The 18,927-nt window shown below is 30.7% G+C and overlaps 1 long non-coding RNA gene across 1 annotated transcript; it reads right to left on the bottom strand.

The window, feature by feature from the left end:
* Positions 1–15,289: 15,289 nt before the first annotated feature.
* On the bottom strand, positions 15,290–18,361 carry LOC127714577 (uncharacterized). The gene is made up of 3 exons (XR_007987800.1): positions 18,297–18,361; positions 17,735–17,829; positions 15,290–15,596 (listed from the first exon to the last, which is right to left on the bottom strand). It is a non-coding gene; the product is annotated as an uncharacterized LOC127714577 (long non-coding RNA).
* Between the last annotated feature and the right edge of the window lie 566 nt (positions 18,362–18,927).

Here is an 18,927-nt window from a genome sequence, read left to right as displayed (position 1 = left end):
TATTTTGAGACCATGTATATTTATATTTTATCTACAATGTATATTTAGCAATTATGTACCTTGATCAACTTAACAATCACACCATTGTCCTTATAATAGATTTTAAGAGATTCTTTCAGTGGCAATCATATCACCTTATTATTTTCATGCCCAACCAATATCAATAAAAAAGTACAAAGTGGATATACTATAAGCAGGAATAATTGGTATGGGATTTGCTCATTGTTGAAGGCCGTACAGTGACCTGCAGATGTTTTTAAATTTCTGTGTCCTTTTGTCTCTTGTGGAGAGATGTCGCATTGGCAATGATACTATATTTTCTTATTTTCATAAGGAATGCTAGTCATCATATTGTTCATACAAGGAAGGGGTTAGTAATTGATGATATGTAATTTGTTTCTAGTATTTACCTTTTTGATACAACATATACATGAAATACCATTTTACTCCATAAACATGATAAAGAAAAGAAAATCCATAGATATCTATTTCAAAGACCTCTACTCTTGGTATTAAATTTTCTAAAGAAAACAAACAAACAAACAAACACTGTTTTTTTTCTGAATCATTGATCATAAACAAATATTAATGCAATTTTTTTTAAATTGAGTAAATATCATTATAACAGATAAATTTGGTCACAATAACTTATGCTATAAACTAACTTTTCATTGAGTAATAAACAACTAAGAATGTCCAGTGTCTTCTTAAAATTAAATTGTAGCTAATAGGTCTCCTGGTTTAATATATTTTCGGAAAGCTTTAAAGTGTAGCTTCAGTTTAAAACATTTCCTAAAAATTTACATCTTCATATAATTGTATTAGTTCTTGATCCTTTTCATTATTTCTGTCTTGAACGTTACAAAGATTTTTTTTCTTCTCCACAGATGTATCTAATTCTATCTGACCAGTGACGAAGAAGTGTAACAATATGAAATTTAGGTTACACATAGATCATTGTAAATAGTAACATGAAATGTTCACTCAGGTATTGAGTAAAGCTGAAATAAAAAAATACAATAATTACTAATCACATAAACTAAACAGAACATTATCCAACAAGCAATAAACAGAATGCAAGTACAGCAGTTTAAACATAAAAGTAAAAATCTAGGCAACAGACCGATAATGTGTCAATAGAGCATCAAAATATAATCCCAAACTGTTCATGTTATGCCCCATTCAAAGAAGAGTATGAGGAAAGTGATTGGTCTTCCAATGTCAGTCCACCCTACATAGGGTTAATGTTTTTTTCATTAAGCAAGTCCTCATTTTTAAGGCTAGAACTTTTTACATTATAAAAGGCATAAGTAAATATATAACTGTTGTGCATTTTATCAGGATTCATTTTCATTCTTTATATTTTTCTCAAATCACAGGAATTTGAACTTTGTCATTTGTTTAAATTTGGTGAAATTATTCATGCTAGGTACCTGTATATGGTTTTTCAAGAACACACTTGCAGTTTTTAAATTAGAACTTTACTACTTTCATTTGACTTTGCAGGATGATTGTTCTTTAACAATACATATGCAGATCAATAATTTGTATATATAATAATGATTTTGATGTTCCTTTAATTTTCCACAAAATTAGAACTAGTAATTTTCCTAATGCAGTAATGAAAAGTCCTGTATATGCATTTGTCCTAGCTATAGCTATAAACAAACAAAAAAATAACATACAGGAGCACATTTTTTTAAGATTAAGGCATCAGAACTTTAGAACACCAGAATCAAAATTGTAAATGAGAAAAACATTTTTCATAAATTGTTAATGTGCAAAACATGAAATATTGAAATATATGAAATTATGTCAAATTTTAAAGTCTCATAACTCTTGAACGAAAATAGTGGAAGTTAATAAGTTAACAAGATTTACTGACTATGATTGTTTTTCATTTTCTGTCAGTTGACGGACATATTACAAAGAGCAGAGTGTCAGATAAAACACGTATGCACTGTACTATAGTGATCAAACAGGCTATGTCATTCGATCTAAAAAGTTCTCAATTCGACCCTGAAAAAGGCAAAATGTTTTTAAAGTCTTCTTCTTTTGTTGTCTCTACTAAATAACAATTAAGTATAACATCAAACTTTTGTTACAACCACTTACCCTTGAACAGTTACTGAGTCCAGATTATGGAAATGAATGCACTAGCCCATCTAACTCCTTAGGTACATTTTTTGCCAGACTGATCAATCATAAGGTTTTCAGTTGAATTGAAGAGGGATACAAATCTTCATTCATTCATATCTGTTTCCTCAAATAAAAAAGGTTATAGATAATTGCAAATAACTGTAAAAAATATTATCATAAAACAGATTTAAGCATATCTTTTAGTATTACAAGAGTCTATATGATATGAAATCATGTAAATTCAGAAATTATTGCATGCGTTTATTACTGCGACCATTGAAAACAGAACAAAATGGCAAGAATAATTATTGCTCTTTCAGGAAAACATGCATACAGACTGTTTAAACATAACTGTTTCCAAGCAACAGAAGCAGGATACCAGAAGATTAAATATTCCTATACTATAGCTTTATCTCTTTAGATGATCTGTACATCTGTATTTGTATAGTAAAATGTTCAATAATATTTAATTATGGGCTCCTAAATTTAAACCAAATCTTTTGATCTGAGCTGATGATTTTTTTGTATCACAAACATGCCTTTTCCATAACTTGTAATTATATTTCAACTAGCTTTCAGTACCTGCAAGTAGTTTGTGCCTTTTTTGTGCTACGTGTTGATCCGACGATTTAGTCAAGCCTTTTTCACCAACTTTGACCATTGTTTAGTTTGTTCCTATGTTGTGATGATACACTTCTGTCCAAGGTTAGGTGGGACAAAAAGGGGGAGGGCTTTTATAGCTTAATATGGGAAAACTTTGGTTGATTATATAGGGAATCACTGAAGCATGACCGGAGCGGGTCCCCTCTTAGGCAGTCAGTGGGCCCCTACTTATGAAAATTTCTGGTTCCGCCACTGACTGTACAGCCTGATTTATGTACATATACAATAACAATAAATGAAAAACAAATATGATATACAAAAACAAATGATAACCAGATTTAATAAGGAGCAAAAAGAAAAATGCATCAATTTACCTGTTTAAATATCAAAGCTTTCCTAATTCCAACCATTGCTTTTAATACTTCATCAAAGTTGGACTGGCACTCTGTATCTTGTATTTGACAGGTCAACTAAAAATAAGAGAAAGTAATTATTCAATACATAAACAGATCCTTTTTTTACAGACGTACATGTATTAGGACTACAGTCCTTGGATGGTGTAAACTTCCCACTCACACCATACACCATTCCACCATTCACCATACACCATTACACCATACACCTTGTGCCATTACACCATACACGTTACACCTTTGCACCATACACCTTACACATTACACCATACACCATTCCCCATTCTATCTACACGATCCGAAATTACCCATAATGCAATTAAATTTCAAAGAAAGCGTGCGACTACAAAATTATTTATTTGATTTAAAAAACGAATTTTGATCACAATATTGTAAATTAATGTATAAAATTAAAATCTCCGTGGTCATGCCTATGATGGTTATATAAACAATACAGATTAAATATATATACATGTATTTGTAAATAAAGTACGCATAAAACTTTGCTTGTAATGCAAATTTATCCGCGATCTGCCTATATATAAATTAAAAACAATATTGGTTACAATGCTATTATTATCGGTTTTAACATGTATCGTAAATCTTATAAACTTGGTTTTCAGATAAAATCGACAAACAATGCCAAAAATGAATACTTCAGGATGACTGGTACATATACAACATGTACAACAAAATTATTTTAAGCATCAACCAAAATTGACCATATTTGCACTTATAATTATAAAATTGAGAATGGAAATGGGGAGTGTGTCAATCTGTTAATTTATATAGGGCTAAAAAATTTGGAAATATTTTTGCCCTCCTTTTATTAAAAATATTGTCTCGCTACAAAATTTCAGTACTTTTGATACCTCAGGCTGACTCATATAACAAAATTATTTAACTCATCAACCAAAACTGACCATAATATTTTCACTTTATTATATAGATCTATATAGCCGCATAGTAAATCAGCAATATTTTGATGTCAGGGTGGATTGTATAATACAAATGACAGCAACATTGCAAAACAACATGTACAATGACAAAAATTTGTCCCCATCAATCTAGATTGCCATCATGTCCTCTTTTTATTCAATATATTGTCTCGCAACAAAATTTCAGTAGTTTTGATACCTCAGGTTGACTCGTATAACAAAATTATTTTAACGCATCAACAAAAACTGACCATATTTGCACTTTATTATGTATATCTATAAAGCCACATAGTAAATCAGCAATATCTTGTTGACAGGATGGATTGTATAACACAAATGACAGCAACAGTGCCATACAATGACAACAAAAATTTGTCCTGATCAATCTAGATAGCCAGCATGACCTCTTTTATTCAAAATATTGTCTCGCAGAAAATTTCAGTAGTTTTGATACCTCAGGCTGACTCGTATAACAAAATTATTTTAAAGCATCAACCAAAAGTGACCATATTTGCACTTTATCATGTAAATCTATATAGCCGCATAGTAAATCAGCAATATTTTGATGTCAGAATGGATTGTATAATACAAATGACAGCAACATTGCAACACAATGACGACAAAAAATATACCCATCAATTTAGATAGCCAGCATGTCCTCTTTTTAATTAAAATATGGTCTCGCAACAATTTTTCAGTAATTTTGATACCTAAGGCTGACTAGTATAACAAAATTATTTAAACGCATCAACAAAAACTGACCATATTTGCACTTTATTATGTATATCTATATAGCCGCATAGTAAATCAGCAATATTTTGATGTCAGGATGGATTGCATAATACAAATGACAGCAACATTGCAATACAATGGCAACAAAAATTTGTCCCTATCAATCTAGATAGCCAGCATGTCCTCTTTTTATTCAAAATATTGTCTCGTAAGAAAATTTCAGTAGTTTTGATACTTCAGGCTGACTTGTATAACAAAATTATTTTAAAGCATCAACCAAAACTGACCATATTTGCACTTTTAATATTATGTATATCTATATAGCCACATAGTAAAGCAGCTATATTTTATTGTCAGAATGGGTTGCATTATACAAATGACAGCAACATTGCAACACAATGACAACAAAAATTATCCCCATCAATTAAGATTGCCAGCATGTCCTCTTTTTATTCAAAATATTGTCTGGCAACAAAATTTCAGTAATTTTGATACCTAAGGCTGACTAGTATAACAAAATTATTTAAACGCATCAACAAAAACTGACCATATTTGCACATTATTATGTATATCTATATAGCCACATAGTAAATCAGCAATATTTTGATGTCAGGATGGATTGTATAATACAAATGACAGCAACATTGCAATACAATGACAACAAAAATTTATTCCCATCAATCTAGATAGCCAGCATGTCCTCTTTTTATTCAAAATATTGTCACGCAACAAAATTTCAGTAGTTTTGATACCTCAGGCTGACTCGTATAACAAAATTATTTAAACGAATCAACCAAAACTGACCATATTTGCATTTTATTATTATGTAAATCTATATAGCCGCATAGTAAATCAGCAATATTTGTTGTCAGAATGGATTGCATTATACAAATGACAGCAACATTTCAACACAATGACAACAAAAATTTGTCCCCATCAATCTAGATTGCCAGCATGTCCTCTTTTTATTCAAAATATTGTGTCACAAGAAAATTTTAGTAGTTTTGATACCTCAGGCTGACTCATATAACAAAACTATTTTAAAGTATCAACCAAAACTGACCATATTTGCACTTTATTATGTAAATCTATATAGCCGCATAGTAAATCAGCAATATTTTGATGTCAGGATGGATTGTATAATACAAATGACAGCAACATTGCAATACAATGACAACAAAAATTTGTCCCCATCATTCTAGATAGCCAGCATGTCCTCTTTTTATTCAAAATATTGTCTCGTAAGAAAATTTCAGTAGGTTTGATACCTCAGGCTGACTTCCCTGCTTTCCTGAACTGGAATTATTCATGAATATTCCAGAATAATTCTAGAACATTCATGAATAATATTCATGAATATTCATGAATATTCAGGGTTACAATTCATGAATATTCATGAATATTCATGAATGTTAAATGGCACCTTGAATATACATGAATATTGTATGAACTGAATAACCAAGAATTAACATGAATATTTATCTACAGAATATTCTTGAATGTGAAAAAGGATGTCCATGAGTATTGATAGTGGAATACTGACTAAGGATAACCATAACTGTGAAATAAGATGTCCATGAATATTGAATGGTTGAATATTCTAGAATAACCATGAATGTGAAGTAATTTTCCATTAATATTTTAGGACAACCATGAATGTTAAATATCCTTGAATATTCTAGAATAACCATGAATGTGAAATATCCTTGAATATTTTAGAATAACCATGAATGTGAAATATCCTTGAATATTCTAGAATAACCATGAATGCAAAAAAGATGTTCTTGAATATTGAATGTAGAAATAAATTTAGAATTCCATGAATACAAACATGAGGGGCAGAGGATCTTTCACGAGCTTTTATTTTTGCAGGAATTCAGGATTTGACTTTTAAAATGCAGTTCTAAATATATTTTGCTATTTTTGCATTCTTGATATAAAATATTTAAAATATTAAATGACATTTTAATTAAGAAAATCACTTTAATGCCCCTGGTGACGGTGACTGACCCTTGCGAAAATGGGTCAGGATATCACAAGATATCCCCAGCAGGATAATCTTGGGAAAAATCCCAGGGCAATCTTGAGATAATCCTTATCCTGAGATAGGGTTAAACATGGGACGGTATTGGAACAAGGATATTCCAGGGATATCCAGAGACCATCCAGACCATAAATATCATCATGATAATCCTGTGCTTAGGATTCATCAGGTCCTGGTCTCAGGAAATTATCCTGATGTCAGGATTTACAGAATGATTTGCTTGCATTAAGTTGGCCCTGGGATAATTCTTGGATAATCCTGAGAATGTCCTTAGTTCAGGACCAATAAAATGACTTAATGTCTTGCATGTATTCTATAAGGAATTAAAAAATTTGAGTAAAATCTATTTTTAATGCACAAATTTGTTCTTTTGCAAATATTTTCTTTTATTAGTTTAAATGCATATTCCTCATTATAAGGTAGATGAATATTGCCCTTGTTGTATCAAATCTGTCACGTATATATAAACATTGCGGCATGAATTACATTGTATTGGCCATGTTTAATATCTTATTTCAATGGCTGTCAAGTTCCCATTTAAAAAAAATGTACTTGTATTTAATGTCAGATCCTTAAACTTCCATCAAAATTATAGATACTAGTACTACTAGCAAACTTGTTTGCCATTTTTAATGGCTGCTTATATTGTTAAATTACCCATTAATATGGTACTCACCCCACCCCTCCTCCCCATGTTCACTAACACCTTCAAGCATTTCATTGTCTTAATTGTATTTAGATACGCAGTTTTCACCATGGCTTAATGATGCTCGCTGTTCAGTTTCAAATATTATAATATTAAAAATGTGTGTCAGATATAAAGGATACATGTGAAGTTCTCCTCCTTTCTGTAATTAAATTTGCTGTCTCTGTACTTCCAACTAGTATTGCTGAGTAAAGGTAACTGGAATCTGCATGCAATCTGTTTACTTTCAAAATTGGCAGCTCCATTTAATCATTTAATCCCCTAAAAGTATCAAAAAAATCCACAAAGAATCAATTGTTCTAGACATTTTGAAGTAATAAATTCAATAGAAATATTATTGCATGTTTATACAGTATACATTGGAAGCCATTTGGAATCAAATTAATTACCCTCCCTCTTTTTTTATCCCCTGAAGATAAAAAACTAGCGACTTATTATTTTCACCAAATAACCATTCACACAATTCAATTAAATTTTTACATATCTACCAGTTATGCCTGTTATGTGACAACAAGATTATTCAATGTTGTTAAAAATAAATATATTTTTCAGTTTATGCAGGAACATATATATTAGATATACCGTTCCCAGGTTTATGCTTTCAGATTTTCTGATGTTGATTTGCTAAAAAAAAAAACATAAAAAAATCATAGTTCCTCAATAAATTATATTTTATAATCTCATTATATACACATGTTAAATTAAATTTTTAATGCACTTATCTGAAAACATCTTCACATGGAATCTTCTATTTTGCTACAGCGTAATCACATTTCATGACGTTTTTATTGAGTACGCTAACGTCGAGGTGACAATCTCGCCCCATATTATATCGGCCAGAAGTTGATCCGTCCCCGTAACGGTATTATAAAAATAAATCAAGGGTGTCGTATAAAAGTATTTATTACTGGCCAGTTTTTAAAAATAAGAAAAAAAACCCTTTAATTTAATCGGCACAGGGTGCATGCGGATGAACTAGTGGCCGCATTATCTAGGACGGTATTTTCTAGGGTCGGACTGTTCAGTACAATTACTAAAAACCACGTGGTCATGACTTGTTTACATAAGTTGAGAACCAAGGTTTTACGATGTCGATCGTTGGCCTATCATTGATCTGATAATTTTTCTATGTTATTTAAATGCCGGACAACAGGTAGAAAATCAGAAACGATCCAGCTTGTCTGGCAAAACAGCCGTTGGCGTTTCTCGGGCGCCCTGTCGTTTTTATCGCGAAAATCTCGGCATTTTTCTGACTTTGAAATACTGGTCAAACTGAAATTCGTAATTCTTCCATCAACAGGAAGTTCAGCTAGCTGTGTAAACTGTCAAATTAAGTGACCCATTAAGTGCAGGGCTTCACCTGACAGCTTTGGTGTCAAACACATTGTTAGTTAACACAAATAACCTTTGCTTTATGTCGTATTTCAAAAAATTTTCAGTTACTTCCCCTTTTTTATCACCTTTTCACAATATATTCCTTAAATTTATTGTTTTTTTTTCTAAAAAAAAAAAAAATAAAACAAATTGAATGCAAATGCATATCAGAATATTACTTTTAATTATTTTTAACCTGAAAACACTTCAAATATAAATATTTTAAAAATTATTTTTTTCATCTTTACTTCCATTAATTGATCTATCAAGTGCATTCAAATAATAATTCAAATTTTTTATTGATAGAGGACAACTTTTATTTTTAGAAGCAATAAGTGGGGGAGAGGCATTATAAAAAGGGTATCCAATTTTTCAAAGCAGTAGTTTTAAGTTGGGTCATTCAAAATATCAAACATAAGGGCTTGATGTCACATGAAATATTCATGATTTTTTTCATCTAATTATTGAACATATTTCCTCAGCCAAAAATAGTCCAAATAAACAACAAAATCCTAGAACAAATTACATTTTTCATCAGTATTATTAATGCAGTTGGTCACTCATAATTCTGAGTCATTATCATGCAGCTTTATTCATGCTTATTCATGTTTGTCACACAATCGAGAAATATTTTAAGTCCAAATTTCATTCATCATTATTCATCCTTATTCATGTTATATGACTATTAGAAAAATTCTAAGTCCAAACATTCAAGTTTATTCATGTTTATTCATGTCCCAAAAAAAGGTTTCTTTTGTCCCCAAATTAGTTTTAGAAAGAAAAAAACTTCATTATAGTAATCTGTAGGCATTTTAACAATTCTTTTTGGTTGTCTTCATACAGTTATTAAGAATTCATGTATATTCCAGTTTATTCATGCTTCTTATTCATGAATAATTTTGACACTGGAATAGAACCCATGAATAAAACTGGAATATTCATGAATATTCATGAATATTCTTCCTAATTCATGAATATATGAATATCATGAAAGCAGGGTTGTATAACAAAATTATTTTACAGCATCAACCAAAACTGACCATATTTGCACTTTTAATATTATGTATATCTATATAGCCACATAGTAAAGCAGCTATATTTTATTGTCAGAATGGATTGTATAATACAAATGACAGCAACATTGCAACACAATGACATCAAAAATTATCCCCATCAATTTAGATTGCCAGCATGTCCTCTTTTTATTCAAAATATTGTCTCACAACAAAATTTCAGTAATTTTGATACTTAAGGCTGACTCGTATAACAAAATTATTTAAACAAATCACCCAAAACTGACCATATTTGCATTTTATTATGTAAATCTATATAGCCGCATAGCAAATCAGCAATATTTTGTTGTCAGAATGGATTGCATAATACAAATGACAGCAACATTGCAACACAATGACAACAAAAATTTGTCCCCATCAATCTAGATTGCCAGCATGTCCTCTTTTTATTCAAAATATTGTGTCACAAGAAAATTTCAGTAGTTTTGATACCTCAGGCTGACTCATATAACAAAACTATTTTAAAGTATCAACCAAAACTGACCATATTTGCACTTAATTATGTAAATCTATATAGCCGCATAGTAAATCAGCAATATTTTGATGTCAGGATGGATTGTATAATACAAATGACAGCAACATTGCAATACAATGACAACAAAAAATTTGTCCCCATCAATCTAGATAGCCAGCATGTCCTCTTTTTATTCAAAATATTGTCTCTTAAGAAAATTTCAGTAGTTTTGATACCTCAGGCTGACTTGTATAACAAAATTATTTTACAGCATCAACCAAAACTGACCATATTTGCACTTTTAATATTATGTATATCTATATAGCCACATAGTAAAGCAGCTATATTTTATTGTAAGAATGGATTGTATAATACAAATGACAGCAACATTGCAACACAATGACAACAAAAATTATCCCCATTAATTTAGATTGCCAGCATGTCCTCTTTTTATTCAAAATATTGTCTCGCAACAAAATTTCAGTAATTTTAATACCTAAGGCTGACTAGTATAACAAAATTATTTAAACGCATCAACAAAAACTGACCATATTTGCACATTATTATGTATATCTATATAGCCACATAGTAAATCAGCAATATTTTGATGTTAGGATGGATTGTATAATACAAATGACAGCAACATTGGAATACAATGACAACAACAATTTGTTCCCATCAATCTAGATAGCCAGCATGTCCTCTTTTTATTCAAAATATTGTCTCGCAACAAAGTTTCAGTAGTTTTGATACCTCAGGCTGACTCGTATAACAAAATTATTTAAACGAATCAACCAAAACTGACCATATTTGCACTTTATTATGTAAATCTATATAGCCGCATAGTAAACAACAATATTTTGATGTCAGAATGGATTGCATTATACAAATTAAATGACAGCAACATTGCAACACAATGACAACAAAAATTTGTCCCCATCAATCTACATGTAGATAGCCAGCATGTCCTCTTTTAATTCAAAATATTGTCTCGCATGAAAATTTTAGTAGTTTTGATACCTCAGGCTGACTTGTATAACAAAATTATTTTAAAGCATCAGCCAAAACTGATCATATTAGCACTTTATTATGTCATGTATTTAAATCTATATAGCCGCATAGTAAATCAGCATATAGCCGCAAAGTAAATCAGCAATATTTTGATGTGAGGATGGATTGTATAATACAAATGACAGCAACATTGCAATACAATGACAACAAAAATTTGTCCCCATCAAGCTAGATAGCCAGCATGTCCTCTTTTTATTCAAAATATTGTCACGCAAGAAAATTTCAGTAGTTTTGATACCTCAGGCTGACTCGTATAACAAAACTATTTTAAAGTATCAAACAAAACTGACCATATTTGCACTTTATTATGTAAATCTATATAGCGGCAGCCGCATAGTAAATCAGCAATATTTTGATGTCAGGATGAATTGTATAATACAAATGACAGCAACATTGCAATACAATGATAACAAAATCTTGTCCGCTTTAATTTAGAGTGCCAGCATTTCATCTCTGTATTCGTTATATAAAACTGTCACTAAAGTCAGTATCAGTATCTGTAATTCCCACTTCCATGACTTCTGAATATGGACGGGTACATCACAGATTCCTTTTGGGCTATTGTGTGATGGGTTGGTCTGCGCATAAATTAGTCGTGCTTGCTGAGGTGTGATGATTTAAACTCAGTAGTTCAGGATGGTTTGTATAATAAAACTATTCCACCTCATCATCCAACAGTGTGACTGACATGACAGATTTCATTTGTACTTTATAATGAAAAGTATGAGAAGTTCTCTTCTAGGAAAAGTATACTGTTAGTATATTATGTCGGTTGGTTGATTTTGTTGGTGGCTAAATATCAAGTGGCAAATATTTCATTCCGTTTCACATAAGTATATTTTTTCGGACGTTCAAGATATAATTTATAATCCGTAAAGACAAATCTAACGAAATTGACGAGATTGTTCATAATTATACAACACCTTATGTGCAATAACACTGTACAATTTTCCTTTGAACATTTTTTGGAAAACAGAATCGTAAATCCAAGGCAAACATAGGTGAATGACGATAAGATATTTATAAAGATACTGTCAAAAGTGGGGAACGAAGCAACTTTAAAAATGATGTTGATAACCCGTGATATAAAAATACTGTTCCGATGCGTGGATAACCTTTCTATCCGCCTTCTAGTTTAAATAAAATCCTTTCTTTTATGATAACTGCATGTGATCACAAGTGTGTAATTTTAAAGTAAATAAGAATATGAAAAAAAAAGATTTTTTAATATGTGTATATTAAATATATATGACATAGAGTCTAACGAGTAAAGTAATTTGCTTTACTGGGAAAAAAGAACAATAGGATTATTACAGGGCTGCCAACATTTTGTAATCAGAATGAGTGAGATTTTCACGGCATTTGCACGGCATTTGTACGCGACAAAATAGTATCTTACAATAAATGCTAGGTGTTTGATATTTTTCGAAATTCATACAAAGAAGTACTGGAGGGAACTTTGAACTTACCTGAAAATGAACTTTAAAAAAGGATGCAATTTCAATACTTTGTCAAATTGCCAAACATTTACTAGTATATTTTGTTTGTTTTCATGAAGATTTTTTTGTTGTTGCCTATGTTTTTGTGTTTGAAACTTTTAACTAGTACTGATTAAAGAATGTGATATTTGTATCAAAAGAAAAATAAAGTATAAAGCAAAATAAAACATACTTTATAATATAAAAAAAACAATTATATATTATATCTATTACATTGAAAAACAACAAATAACAAGTAAATGAGTCCTGAGTACACAGAATCCCCCACAATCACTTCTATTTTCCATTTTCATTGAACCATGAAATTGGGGTCAACACCCTAATCTGACATACAATTTAGAAAGATTTAGATGGGGCATAAAAAGTGCAACTCTTCAACAAAGAAGTGATTAATTATTATTTCAATGTTCTTTGTTGTATTTAGAAGTTGCTGATTTTGAATCAGCTAAAACTTTCTTTGGTGGTTCAAACTTATTGCAGGGCTCTGGAACTGCCATTTTAATTGTCAATAAACTACTTAAAGTCTGTTCCAGCTCAAGAGAGTCCCTGAAATCAGTTTTGTTTTGCCTTATGAATGAAAAAACTCTTTCTTCGTCTGCATTAGAATGAGGCAATGTTGCAACAAGTGTTGCAACAATACCCAATCTTTTAAATCTTAGTTGACCACTAAGGCTACATTTCATATTCAACAGAAATGCCCACAATACATCAGGTCTATAGAAATCAATGTTGTTTTCTCTCAATGCAGCCTCTTTCCAGACAAAACTTGGAATTTCACTGTCTGACATTGTTTGGTAGTCAACAAACTCTTCATTTAAACATTCTTGATCATGTGGGCTTTTTATTCCAATTAAATGTTCAAATCTGAAAAATAGTAGTATACAAATTTTACTTTTTTCCATACAATCTTTAGTAAGATAATGATAATTAAAGACATATGGGTCAATTGTCACATTTACTATCAGAATAAGATTACACAAATAACACTTATCATAACTGTTTACCTTACAACCCAGCAGGCACACAACATTGATTAAACATTGAATCAATGTTTATTTTCTATGTTGAATCAATGTTGAATTATTATTAGATTTTGCAAATTTGTATCAACGTTGAAATGCTATGTTGAATCAACGTTGATGTTCAACTTTGAATCAATATTGAATAATGGTTGCTTCAACATTGTTTCAACCAACTACTAAATTTGAATTTAGATTGAATTCAGGGTGAATACCATATTTTATAAAACAATCAACATTGAGTAAAGATTGTTTCAACTAATAACTGGTTGATTTCAGATTGATAAAAAGTTTTTAAAAGTTCTGTGTGATATTCAACGCTGAATCAACATTGGTTAGTGGTTGTGTTCAACTTTGTTGCAACCTAGGATTTAAGTTTAATTCATCCTGTATTTTCTGCATGTTGCTTTCCATAATATTAAAGTGTAGCAACTTTAATATCAGACATTCGAGATGCATAAATACATATTCAAGCTAAGACATCTTCTCAAAGGCAATAAATCTCATAGCAGTATTCTGCTGCAGGAAACATTCTCCAATAACTGCTCCATCAGACCAAAGTATAAAAGATGGATTGCTGAATTCAACAAACATTAGTCTTCAGGAAATTGAGACACTCTTGCTATTGTATACAAGTACTCAAAATCAAATTCTGACAATAAACCATAAAATCTCAAATCATATTGAATGATCATATTTTACATAATATGGGCTTTTGCTCATTGTTAAAGACTGTATGGTGCACAAAAAGTCAAATAGATGTCATTGATTGACTGTCAAGTTACTCGAAGAGGATCAGTAATTTTCAACAATAAAACTGAACACATTCAACTGTAGAGAGCATGGCTTGACCGCCAACAACCAGTCAACCCAATAAAAAATATGAGTGTTTAGGGTTTAAGAGCCATATTTTTTTGTACCAAGCCGTAGATTTTATCAACATTAGACAATTAAAAAACACAAATTACTTGCCCAGAGAAATATTGAAAAAATCAGCAAAATAAAAAACATATTCCTATACTGACCTATCCTAATTCTTAAACCACATCCGGGGATACAAATATATTTTGCCTATATATAATGTCTTTTTTAAATAAGTGATGAAAATATATGAAACAAAGTTTGCTGTTCCTAACCCATGTATTCTAATGTCCAATCACTGATTATAGAGAAATATTCAATACGAAAAAATTTAAAATAAATTTATTTATCAATACAACTATAAAAAAAGACAACAACATCCTGGATTACTCACAATAATTGATTTGACATCATTAAAATGAAAGTGAACGTAAAAGTAAAAATTGTCAGTTTCTTTTCCAAAATGGACACCTCACTAGACATTCTGTTTTAACTGGCTTCACTCTGAATGAGGTACTAGACTTCCAATTGCATCGATTATTTATTTGTATCTAAAAATTCTACTTCTTTCTCCCCCCACCACCCCGTCTATCTGGAGCCCATTTTAAATAGTTTGCTGCTTTGTCAGAAACTTCTTGTTCTGTTACTCCATGAGTCTTCATGATGACATCTACAAAATCAAAAGTTATAACATTGTCAAGTTTAATTCTGTTCAACACATTTAACTATTATTATAACTTCATAAATATGATAAAAGTATATAAATCATAAGCATCAGAACTGGTGAAAACTGTCATCAAAGTCTCAACTATATTTCTTTTCATATAGAGCAGAAGGAATAAACTTCAAGACAATCCTACATACTGCATTTTAATTTGAACAAATTGAAGACTTATCCACATGTTTTTTTCTGTATTTCTTGTGCTGTTGCATGGATATCAGTCTTATTGACATATACCTTCATCTTTGATTTCCCTGTCAAAACACTACATTAAATTTTGAAGGCCATTCAAATTCAATGTTTTCTCGTGCTCTTTTATTTCTATTTAAAATTAGGGCTGTTCCAAAAATAAATGTATGGGGGGAGGAAGGCAGATTTTATTTGGCCCCACCATGCATACATCATAAATTGGATATTTCATTTTAATGTTCAAGCAATCTTTCTAACCACCACCCATCAAATTTTAATAAAAGTGCCTTCCTCCCCCTACCCACCTCATACAATTAATTCTGTTCTGATGGGCAATTTTTATTTTATTATATAGGAAAAATGAAAATTCTAATTGTTTGTGTCATTTGCTATAATCAAAATTAACAAGTGAAAGTGTGAGCTACTGCTTACTGATGATACCCCCACCCAAATATTTCGATAAACAGGAAGCTGTTGAGTGATGAATCTGAAAAGGCATCACACAGTATAGCTGATATAATTAAAAAATGATGGAGCACTTTTTGAGGCTTCAATCAATAAATTACAAGATTCATCCAACCTGTTTCAAAAACCTGGGCAATTGTTTTGCCCTGCTTGGTAATTATTACCTTAAAATACATAAAAAAAGCACAAAATTAGATAAAAATAAAAAACATGGTGGGGAAAATTCCTAGAGGCTCTCAAGAGCCTGTGTCGCTCACCTGTATTTACTGATGCTTTGGAAATCATGTAAAATAAGGTTAAAATCATAATTAATAGTATTAGATATTAGATATTATAATGATATCTAAGATAATAACAAAAAACTGCAAAATTTTTGTAAAATTACTAACTCAGGGGAAGCAACCCAACAACGGGTTGTTGGATTCGTCTGAAAATTTCAGGGCAGATAAATCTAAATCTGATGAACATTTTTGCCACCTGTCAGATTTGCTCTAAATGCTTTAGTTTCAGAGATATAAACCAAAAACTGCATTTTACCCCTATGTTCTATTTTTAACCAAGTTGGCCATGATGGTTGGAAGGCAGGGTCATCGGACAAATTTTTTAAACTAGATACCCTAATAATGATTATGGCCAAGTATGGTTAAATTTGTCTCAGTAGTTTCAGAGAAGAAGATTTTTGTAAAAGATTACAAAAATTTACGAAAAATTGTTAAAAATTCACTATTAAGGGCAATAACTCCTAAAGGGGTCGACTGACAATTTTGGTCATGACAACTTACTTGTAGATCTTACTTTGCTGAACATTATTGCTGTTTATATTTTATCTCTATCTATAATAATATTCAAGATAATAACCAAAAAATACAAAATTTCCTTAAAATTACCAATTCAGGGGCAGCATCCCAACAACAGGTTCTCAGATTTGTCTCAAAATTTCAGGGCAGATAGATCTTGACCTGATAATCAGTTTTATCCATGTCAGATTTACTCTAAATGCTTTGGTTTCAGAGATATAAGCCTAAATCTACATTTTACCCCATGTTCTATTTTTGGCCATGGCGGCCATCTTGGTTGGTTGGCGTGGTCATCGGACACATTTTTTAAACAAGATACCTTTGGTTAAATTTGGTCCAGTGGTTTCAGAGGAGAAGATTTTTGTAAAAAGCTAATGACGACGACGGACGACGGAAGCCAAGTGATGAGAAAAGCTGACTTGAGGTAAAAAGAAAATGAGAAATTAATTTATTGTGGCAAGAGTTGCTGGCGCTAGTGATTGAAAAACAGACATTTTTTCTATGGTATAAATCATAAACATATGATAATTTTACTGGTAAATAGACATATAAAAGATAGTTTCTGAATCATTGACATTCACCCCACATGCATTTTTTTTGGCAAATTTTCATACTAAACAAAATATATATAAATACCTTTCAGTAATTTAAAAACATTGGACTTCCCAAATGAATATTTTTCCATTTTCCCTGACATATTAATCTTTGCCATTAATTTATTTGTCATCAATCTGCAAATAATCAATAATGGAAAAGTAAGTTGAAATATACATGTAGGGCTATATTAAATGGACATGCATGGTGAAACTCCTTTTTTGTTTTGTCACTTAAGTATACATCTGTATTGACTATTAATAAAGAAGGATATACACATATATAGATTTGCAAGTACAAGAGACAATTATCCCCAAAAATACTAGGTAATAACCATAAATCAACAAAGTTAACACAAATAAAATATAAAAATTATTGAAAAGCAATATTCCAAATCCTGTCCATTATTTCATTGACTGACCCTTAATCAACTGAAACACTTTCAATTTGTGCTTCGTAAACCTGATACAACATACAAAACATCTTATATTTAAAACTTATAAGCTAATGATAGTTTTGCTGTAAAACAGCATAAATTGATGTCTTATGTAGATAAAACATGCTTCAAGTCGGATATCTTAGGTTCTTTATATTGTAAAATTACCTTTCCATGGATTTCTTTATGTGATCTCCATAATCACTTCCCCCTATTTTTGCAACTGTGGCTCGCTATAACAAATTGAAAATATAATCATGATTAATCATTAAAGGCTTAACATGAATATACAAATCTTGTTTGTTCCTGGTAGACAAAATGTCATAGCATAATACTTAGTCATGTCAATTATAAATAACTTTAAATGAATTATCTTAGTTGAAATTTGGACAACTTGTCATTCAACCAATACATTAAATCTGTTGTTATCAACATATATATAACACAAATAGATTTGTTTGTCATTCTTGAAATCTCTTTTTTTCCCTTTCTTTTTTATGTACTTTCTGCCGCAATATAATCTAACAAAATTTGAGATATAAAAGTAAAGAACTATCTTCTATATATTGACCTTGTGCTTGTAATCTTTTGTTTTATTTCAATAATATCCATTACAGGTCCTCTTATTTTTTGAAATATTGTTCTTAACTGTTTGATAATAAACGTTTATAATCATTCATTTGCAACAATGTAGGAAATGGGATAGTGTAATCTCAATAGTTCAATATGATCTACTTACACAAAGATCAAACTATCTCTTGTCATTGAGAGACCTCAGTTGCGGAGACTGTCTTGCTCT

Source organism: Mytilus californianus, unplaced genomic scaffold, assembly GCF_021869535.1.
Source record: "Mytilus californianus isolate M0D057914Y unplaced genomic scaffold, xbMytCali1.0.p SCAF_9, whole genome shotgun sequence".
NCBI lineage: Eukaryota > Metazoa > Mollusca > Bivalvia > Mytilida > Mytilidae > Mytilus > Mytilus californianus.
Note: the sequence above shows the minus strand (reverse complement) of the source record. Positions and strands in the feature narration are given on the sequence as shown.